This window comes from Giraffa tippelskirchi, chromosome 6, assembly GCF_054371585.1.
Source record: "Giraffa tippelskirchi isolate mGirTip1 chromosome 6, T2T-mGirTip1v1.2.pri, whole genome shotgun sequence".
In the NCBI taxonomy this organism is placed as follows: Eukaryota; Metazoa; Chordata; class Mammalia; order Artiodactyla; family Giraffidae; genus Giraffa; species Giraffa tippelskirchi.
In genome coordinates this window covers 79,079,091-79,088,278 of record NC_137280.1, presented here as the reverse complement: position 1 = coordinate 79,088,278, position 9,188 = coordinate 79,079,091, and the positions used below count along the sequence as shown (strand labels likewise).

Here is a 9,188-nt window from a genome sequence, read left to right as displayed (position 1 = left end):
CCTGGCTCCTTTCCACACAAAAAGGACACAGTGTCCAGTCTGGAGGCCTGGGGAAACTTCCTGACCCTGTGTCCATGCATGGCAGTCTTCCCTCCTACACCAACCAACACTAACCATTAGAACTGTGTGAGCTCTGTTCTTTGCCCACTCTGGCTCCTTTGTTGCAATTGTGGGACCCAAATCTCAATTCTTGCTGCCTCCTCCTCAAAGTACTCACTATTTCAGGGCTGGAAGTTGCACTGAGTGTGGCTGATCATTTTTAGAAAATAAAGGCAGGAATACTTCCCAAGGCATTTTGGAGCCCAGCACATCCCTGATACCCAACTAGACAAGGACATAACAAGAAAAGAAAATTGCAGGCAGTATCTCTCATGAACATGGAACAAAAATCTCAACAAAATATTAGCAAATTCATACACGAAAAGAATGACATATAACCACTTTCTTGTTGTGCAAGCTTTGTAGTTTACTTAACTGCTCTGAACCTCATGTTAAGTCACTCAGTCCCGGCCAACTCCTTGCAACCCCATGGACTGTAGCCCTCCAGGCTTCTCGGTCCATGGGATTTTCCAGGCAAGAATACTGGAATGGGTTGCCATTTCCTTCTCCAGGGGATCTTCCTGACCCAGGGGTCAAACCCACATCTCCTGTGTCTCCTGCATTGGTAGGTGAATTCTTTACGATTGGACAACCTAGGAAGCCTACTTTCCTCAAAAAAAACCAACAAAAACCTTCCTGAGGACAGTGCTTGGAGACCTGTTACAGTCCTTACTTTTCTCAGTAGTGGGGATAGGATTTGGGCCTGCCAAACTCTGCATGCCACCAGGAATGGCCACTGGACTAAAGTAGGCACGTCACCTAAGCAGAGATAAGAAAAGCTTCTTAAGTGAAAAAAGCAAAAAAAATAGAGGAAAGACTAGAGATATCTTCAAGAAAATTAGAGATACTAAGGGAACATTTCATGCAAGATAGGCACAATAAAGGACAAAAATTATATGGACTTTATAGAAGCAGAAAATAGTAAGAAGAGGTGGCAAGAATACACAGAAGGACCGTACAAAAATTGTTCTTAATGACCCAGATAACCACGATGGTGTGATCACTCACCTAGAGCCAGACATCCTGGAGTGTGAAGTCAAGTGGGTCTTAGGAAGCATTACTATAAATAAAGCTAGTGGAAGTGATGGAGCTGAGCTAGTTCAAATTCTAAAAGATGATGCCATTAAAGTGCTGCAGTCAATATGCCAGCAAATCTGGAAAACTCAGCAGTGGCCACAAGACTGGAAAAAGTCAGTTTTCATTCCAATCCCAAAGAAAGGGTTAGTTGATCTCTGGTTCCTCTGCCTTTTCCAAATCCAGCTTAAACATCTGCACAGTTGCCCTCATTTCGCAAGCTAGCAAAGTAATGCTCGAAATCCTCCAAGCTAGGCTTCAACAGAATGTGAACTGAGAACTTCCAGATGTACAAGCTGGATATAAAATAAAGTGACACACTTTATTTTCCTGGGCTACAAAATCACTGTGGTTGGTGACTGCAGTCACGAAACTAAAAGATGCTTGCTCCTTGGAAGAAAAGCTATGACAAACCTAGACAACATATTAAAAAGAGCCATTACTTTGCCCTCAAAGGTCTATATAGTCAAAGCTATAGTTTTTCCAGTAGTCATGGATGGATGTGAGAGTTGGACCATAAAGAAGGCTGAGTGCCAAAGACCTGATGCTTTCAAACTGTGGTGTTGGAGAAGGCTCTTGAGAGTCCCTTGGACAGCAAGGAGATCAAACCAGTCAATCCTAAAGGAAATCAACCCTGGATATTCTTTGGAAGGCCTGCTGCTGAAGTTGAAGCTCCAGTATTTTGGCCATGTGATGTGGCGAGCCGACCCATTGGAAAAGACCCTGATGCTGGGAAAGATTGAAGATAGGAGGAGAAGGGAACGATAGAAGACAATATGGTTGGATGGCATCATTGACTCAATGGACCTGAGTTTGAGCAAACTCTGGGAGATGGTGAAGGACAGGGAAGCTTGGTGTGCTGCAGTCCATGGGGTTGCAAAGAGTTGGACACAGCTGAGCGAATAAACAACAAGAATGCCTGTAGTGGGTATAGAGTTTTTTCATAAAATAAAAAAGAGTTCCATCCATCAAGAGGTGGATGCTAGTGATAGTAGCACAGCATCATGAATATATTCAATACCACTGAAATGTACACAAAAAAATGAGCAAGGTGGGAAATTTTGTATAAGGTATGTTTTCATCAAAAGAAAAAAAGTAGAAAATACTTAGAGAAGAATGAAAAAGAGAACACCAAAACTTGTGCAAAACAGCAAAGAAGTCTCAGAGAGAAATTTATAAGGGTAAATACGAATTATTTTTTAAAAAAGAAAGCCCCCAATCCAGTAAATCACTTTACTCCTTAAAGGTGTAGAAAAAGAAGAGGGAACTTAACCCTAGGAAAGCAGAAGGATTGAGCTCTTGAAATGTGCAACAGCTTGGATGGATCCAAAGAATAATGTATAAAAGTAAATCCCCTAAGATCATATGTGGCAAAATGATATGATTATATTTAGATAATGTTCTTGAAAAAACTAAATTGTAGTGAATAAGAGGTAGCATGAAGGAAAACTTTGTGTGGATGGAACAGTTTTGTATTGTTTTTTACTGCGGCTTGTGAGATATTAGTTTCCTGACCAGGTAGAGAATCCAGGTCCACGGCAGTGAAAGCCCAAGTCTTAACCACCGGACCCCAGCTTTGCATCTTGATGGAGATGATGGTTACACAAATCTACACAGGTGACAAAATTATATGACTATACATGCACATTACATCAATAAAAATTTTTATATTATAATTAAGAAAGATGAAACATTGGGAAAGGTTAATGGGACTTCTCTGGACTACTTTTACAAATTCCTGTGAATACATTTATTTAAAAATAAAAGGCTTACATTATAAAATGGAAATTTTTCATGGGTTTGAAACTGCATAAATTATATCACTGTTTTATACTGCAAATGCAAATAAAAATTAGTTTGGTTATTGAACAAGATAAAGCAATACATTCACTTTATATGGAAATTTCAGGAATCTGAAATTCAGCTCTAACAGTCACTGCTCCGGCCTCAAGGATGATACATGATGACCAGTGTAACACTGAATATTGACATAATTTTTGTCAGCTGAGAGAATTAACTTATGATTATCTTCCTGGCATAGTTCTAGAATCCTGAGGAATAATTACCAAGCTTAGTCCAATTCAGGAGGAATCTATTACCTCAGAAGGTAATTGCACACTTGAAAATGATGAATAACTAACAGGAGACACATGGCATCAGAGAGGGCAATTTAGGCTCCCCTGGGTGTGCCAGACTGAGTCCCTGTACTCGAGGCCATTTCCACTTTGGATAACAAACAAGTTAGTGCCCAGGGGGAGATGAAATCACACAGCCCCTTCCCCATAACTCTGGCTGCCTGTCTTTGCTTTTCAGCACAGCACGTGAGAGTTAACCTGCCTGTACTGGGCCACTGAGACCAGCTTTGGTAAGGATGCTGGTGTGATTGGGGTCTCAGTGCTGCAAGGAGATACTCAGACTTCTCTAGAATCTCTCCTATTCATTCTATTCTCTTTCCAAATCTTAAAATCTACTCATTGCTAAATCTACTCATTCTAAATCTACTCATGCTCTTATCTCTTACATCCTCCAATTTCAATTTCTTATTTGTATTGGTTTTATACAAAAATTTTTTATGATATGATTACATTGTGGTTTTACTACATCAACTTTTAAAATTTCTTCAGTTTATTTTTGCTTTCTATTCTATTAGTAATTCCCCTTTTCCTGAATTCTTTTCTCTTAAAATTTCTTCCTTGGCTTCTTTGGTCATTTCCATTTTTCTTCTTTAATTTTTGTTCATTTCCAAAAAAAAAAACTATCTTCTATGTAATTAAGATAATCATGTATACTTGATTATAGATCAAAATATGTCATCCTTTGATTGGGTAACCATTTGCCCATTGTTTTTGTCCTTTACACTTTAAGAGTGTGTCTTAACCCCATTCTATTTTTATTCCTTGGCTCTTTTCTTGGTGGCATTTTCTCTTCAACTTGCATGCGTTCATTTTTTAGAGTTTTTGTTTAAGTATATATTCAATGATTTTTCCTACCAATTAATATTTCAAGTCATTTTCTTCATTCTTCCTTTTATCTACTTCTGCAGTGTATATCATTCTTTTTTCTTTCTGCTACTAATTACAGTATTTCTGCTGTTTCCATGATCTTCTCCACCATCATCTATTTTCAGAAGAGTATTTGTTGTCCTTTTGTTTCTCTTTCCCTTGTCCTTTGGTTTATATTTAACTCTATTATCTTTTATCCTAACTAAATTTTGCTTACCCTAATACAGCTGCATGCCAGAATTGGCAGCTTTGCTGTGGCAGATATCTTCCTCCTCCACTGTTGTTGTCGTTCAGTTGCTAAGTCATGTCTGACTCTGTGACTCCATGGACTGCCGCACGCCAGGCTTTCCTCCTCCATAGAACTGGTTATTACATTCACTTTATATTAATTGTAACATGGTCAAGTTTTAAAAAATATTTTTATTTGTATTTCTTTTTTAAAACATTTCAGAAAAATGTATCTGGCCTAAACTCTTGAAGATATTCTCTATATTAATTCCAAAATATTTAATAGATTTGTTTGTATAAAATAGATGTTCAGTGCATTTTCTGATAAAATAATTGCATCATATCAGAAATATCTAAGATCGTTTGTGGAAAAGAACAGCGTTTTTGTGAAAGACTCTTTTCCCACTTTACTTCCTCCATCATATATCAGGACTGGGAAAATGTGTAGGTTGATTTCCAGGAATTCTACTGAGTTTCACAGGGACCTCCTGGACCAAAATCATTGTATTGAATGATTTAGCTTTATAATGATTTATTTTGACATCTCCTAGAACAACTATTTGCACTTTCTCCTTCTTACAAATTTCTTTGACTATTCTTGACATTGTGCATATCATTTTATAGTTGGAATAATCATTTTTCAGAAATAGTTTGGATTCTGTAATATTCATATATTATTTCTGAAACTTGTCATCACTAACATATTATAGCTTTGAGTCTCTGAATATAAAGTATCTTAACATATATTTAGGGCTTTAATATTTCTTAACAGAGTCATATACTTTTTCTCTTAGTGCTCTCATGTCTTTTGTCTTTGTACTTATAGTTGCTTGATATTTCTATGTTATTTAGAGAGTATCTCAACCCTAAACTTATAGCATATAGAAATAGAGCTTGTTTCTGACATCAACAAATTTACTGCTTATTATATAGTGATATTTTTATCCACTTGTGAAACTCTCTTACTTCTATTTTTTTTAAACCCTAGGTTCTTTGGACTTTATATACATAAAATAATGACACTGCAAGGAGATCCAATCAATCCATCCTAAAAGAGATCAATCCTGGGTGTTCATTGAAAGGACTGATGTTGAAGCTGAAACTCCAATACTTTGGGCACCTCATGCGAAGAGTTGACTCATTGGAAAAGACCCTAATGCTGGGTAGGATTGGGGGCAGGAGGAGAAGGGGACGACAGAGGATGAGATGGTTGGATGGCATCACCAACTCGATGGACATGGGTTTGGGTAGACTCCGGGAGTTGGTGATGGACAGAGAGGCCTGGCGTGCTGCAATTCATGGGGTTGCGAAGAGTCGGACATGACTGAGTGACTGAACTGAACTGAACTAATGGGGAAAATATATTTCTTCCTTTCCCAAACTTATGCTAGTCCTTTTCTTACCCTGTTTTGTGGATCATCTCCTCTGGTACAAAGATGATGAAAAGTTACCCTGTTTTCTTCCTGCTCAGAAAGAGTAAGTTCACAGGGTTTAACCATTATACAGGATGATTATGGACCAAGGGTTATAATTACTTTTACTAGGTTAAGCAGGTACAATGCTTATCCTTACTTTTCTACAAGTTATTTTGCTTTTGAATGCATCTTGGATTTTACTAAGAAATTTTGATGCAAGTACTGGGATGGTCGTAGTTTAACTTGTGAATATAGGTATTTCATTGAGTAATTTCTTTTTAATATTAAGGTTAATTTGTTTTCTTGAGACAAAGCTAATTTTTGGAAACTATCTTTTATATATTATTGGATTAACTGATTCGTTCAGGATTCCATCTTCATGGATAATATTGATGTCTTTTCATTTTTATGTATCATCAGACTTGTGTTTTATTTCAATGTTATACCACTGCAATAAATGAGTTGTGGAATTACTTGTACCATGATGTTTTGATAGAATTCACTATGACATTCTCTGGTTCTAGAGGTTACTTGTGGAAAGGTTTCTGACAACCTCATTGTAAGGGTTGCTTCTTAAGAATTCAATTCAGGGCATAATCCATCAGCAGTCACTTTTTCAGATGAAAAAGTGATTGAAAGCATTCTTTAGAATAGTTTTGTAGTGACTGGGGTGGTTTTGGGCTGTGTATATGTGTGTGTGCATGTATGTGCATGTGTGTGGTAAATATCCTTATTATACCTCTATAGCAATATTTTCATTTATATTCAGTTTCTAGGACACCAGTTGTTTTCCTTTATCACATCAAATCTATAATTCTGTTCTCTGTGACTTCTCTTATGGTTAAAACATTCTCAAGAGTGATAGTCTGTCTCTATCTAGAGCTAAATTCTTTCACTTCTTAACTTTCTTTTTATTTATTTATTTTTTTAATTTATAAATTTATTTATTTTAGTTGGGGGCCAATCACTTCACAACATTGCAATAGTTTTTGCCATACATTGACATGAATCAGCCATGGGTTTACATGTGTTCCCCCTCCTGGACCCCCCACCCACCTCCCTCCCCATCCCATCCTTCTGGATCATACCATTGCCCCGGCCCTGAGCCCTTGTCTCATGCATCGAACATGGAATGGTGTTCTGTTTCACATATGATAATATACATGTTTCAATGCTATTCTCCCAGAACGTCCCACCCTCACCTTCTCCCTCAGAGTCCATAAAATTGTTCCATGCATCTGTGTCTCTTATTCTGTCTCGCATATAGGGTTATCATTACCATCTTTCAAATTCCATATATATGCATTAGTATACTGTATTGTTGTTTTTCTTTCTGGCTTACTTCACTCTGTATAATGGGCTCCAGTTTCATCCATCTCAGTAGAACCGATTCAAATGTATTTTTTTTAATGGCTGAGTAATATTCCATTGTGTATATGTACCACAGCTTCCTTATCCATTCGTCTGCTGATGGACATCTAGGTTGCTTCCATGTCCTGGCTATTGTAAACAGTGCTGCGATGAACATTGGGGTACACGCGTCTCTTTCAATTCTGGTTTCCTCGGTGTATATGCCCAGCAGTGGGATTGCTGGGTCATATGGCAGTTCTATTCCCAGTTTTTTAAGGAATCTCCACACTGTTCTCCATAGTGGCTGTACTAGTTTGCATTCCCACCAACAGTGTAAGAGGGTTCCCTTTTCTCCACACCCTCTCCAGCATTTATTGCTTGTAGACTTTTGGATAGCAGCCATTCTGACGGGTGTGAAATGATACCTCATTGTGGTTTTGATTTGCATTTCTCTAATAATGAGTGATGTTGAGCATCTTTTCATGTGTTTGTTAGCCATCTGTATGTCTTCTTTGGAGAAATGTCTGTTTAGTTCTTTGGCCCATTTTTTGATTGGGTCGTTTATTTTTCGGGAATTCAGCTGCAGAAGTTGCTTGTATATTTTTGATATTAATTGTTTGTCTGTTGCTTCATTTGCTATTATTTTCTCCCATTCTGAAGGCTGTCTTTTCACCTTGTTTATAGTTTCCTTTGTTGTGCAAAAGCTTTTAATTTTAATTAGGTCCCATTTGTTTATTTTTGCTTTTATTTCCAATATTCTAGGAGGTGGGTCATGGAGGATCCTGCTGTGATTTATGTCGGAGAGTGTTTTGCCTATGTTTTCCTCTAGGAGTTTTATTGTTTCTGGTCTTACATTTAGATCTTTAATCCATTTTGAGTTTATTTTTGTGTACGGTGTTAGGAAATGTTCTAGTTTCATTCTTTTACAAGTGGTTGACCAGTTTTCCCAGCACCACTTGTTAAAGAGATTGTCTTTTCTCCATTGAATATTCTTGCCTCCTTTGTCGAAGATAAGGTGTCCATAGGTGCGTGGGTTTATCTCTGGGCTTTCTATTTTGTTCCATTGATCTATATTTCTATCTTTGTGCCAGTACCATACTGTCTTGATGACTGTGGCTTTGTAGTAGAGCCTGAAGTCAGGCAGGTTGATTCCTCCAGTTCCATTCTTCTTCCTCAAGACTGCTTTGGCTATTCGAGGTTTCTTATATTTCCATACAAATTGTGAGATGATTTGTTCTAGTTCTGTGAAAAATACCATTGGTAGCTTGATAGGGATTGCATTGAATCTATAGATTGCTTTGGGTAGTATACTCATTTTCACTATATTAATTCTTCCAATCCATGAACACGGTATATTTCTCCATCTGTTTGTGTCCTCTTTGATTTCTTTCATCAGTGTTTTATAGTTTTCTATATATAAGTCTTTTGTTTCTTTAGGTAGATATATTCCTAAGTATTTTATTCTTTTTGATGCAATGGTGAATGGTATTGTTTCCTTAATTTCTCTTTCTGTTTTCTCATTATTGGAGTATAGGAATGCAAGGGATTTCTGTGTGTTAATTTTATATCCTGCAACTTTACTATATTCATTGATCAACTCTAGTAATTTTCTAGTAGAGTCTTTAGGGTTTTCTATGTAGAGAATCATGTCGTCTGCAAACAGTGAGAGTTTTACTTCTTCTTTTCCTATCTGTATTCCTTTTATTTCTTTTTCAGCTCTGATTGCTGTGGCCAAAACTTCCAAAACTATGTTGAATAGTAGTGGTGAAAGTGGGCATCCTTGCCTTGTTCCTGACTTTAGGGGAAATGCTTTCGATTTTTCACCATTGAGGATAATGTTTGCTGTGGGTTTGTCATATATAGCTTTTATTATGTTGAGATATGTTCCTTCTATTCCTGCTTTCTGGAGGGTTTTAATCATAAATGGATGCTGAATTTTGTCAAAGGCTTTTTCTGCATCTATTGAGATAACCATATGGTTTTTTTCTTTCAATTTGTTAATGTGGTGTATTACATTGAT

The 9,188-nt window shown here is 37.2% G+C and overlaps 1 long non-coding RNA gene across 1 annotated transcript; it reads left to right on the top strand.

Moving 5' to 3' along the window:
- Positions 1 to 561: 561 nt before the first annotated feature.
- Positions 562 to 6,285, top strand: LOC145508741 (uncharacterized). Its single transcript, XR_014055584.1, has 3 exons — positions 562 to 2,790; positions 3,487 to 3,538; positions 5,392 to 6,285. It is a non-coding gene; the product is annotated as an uncharacterized LOC145508741 (long non-coding RNA).
- Positions 6,286 to 9,188: the final 2,903 nt, after the last annotated feature.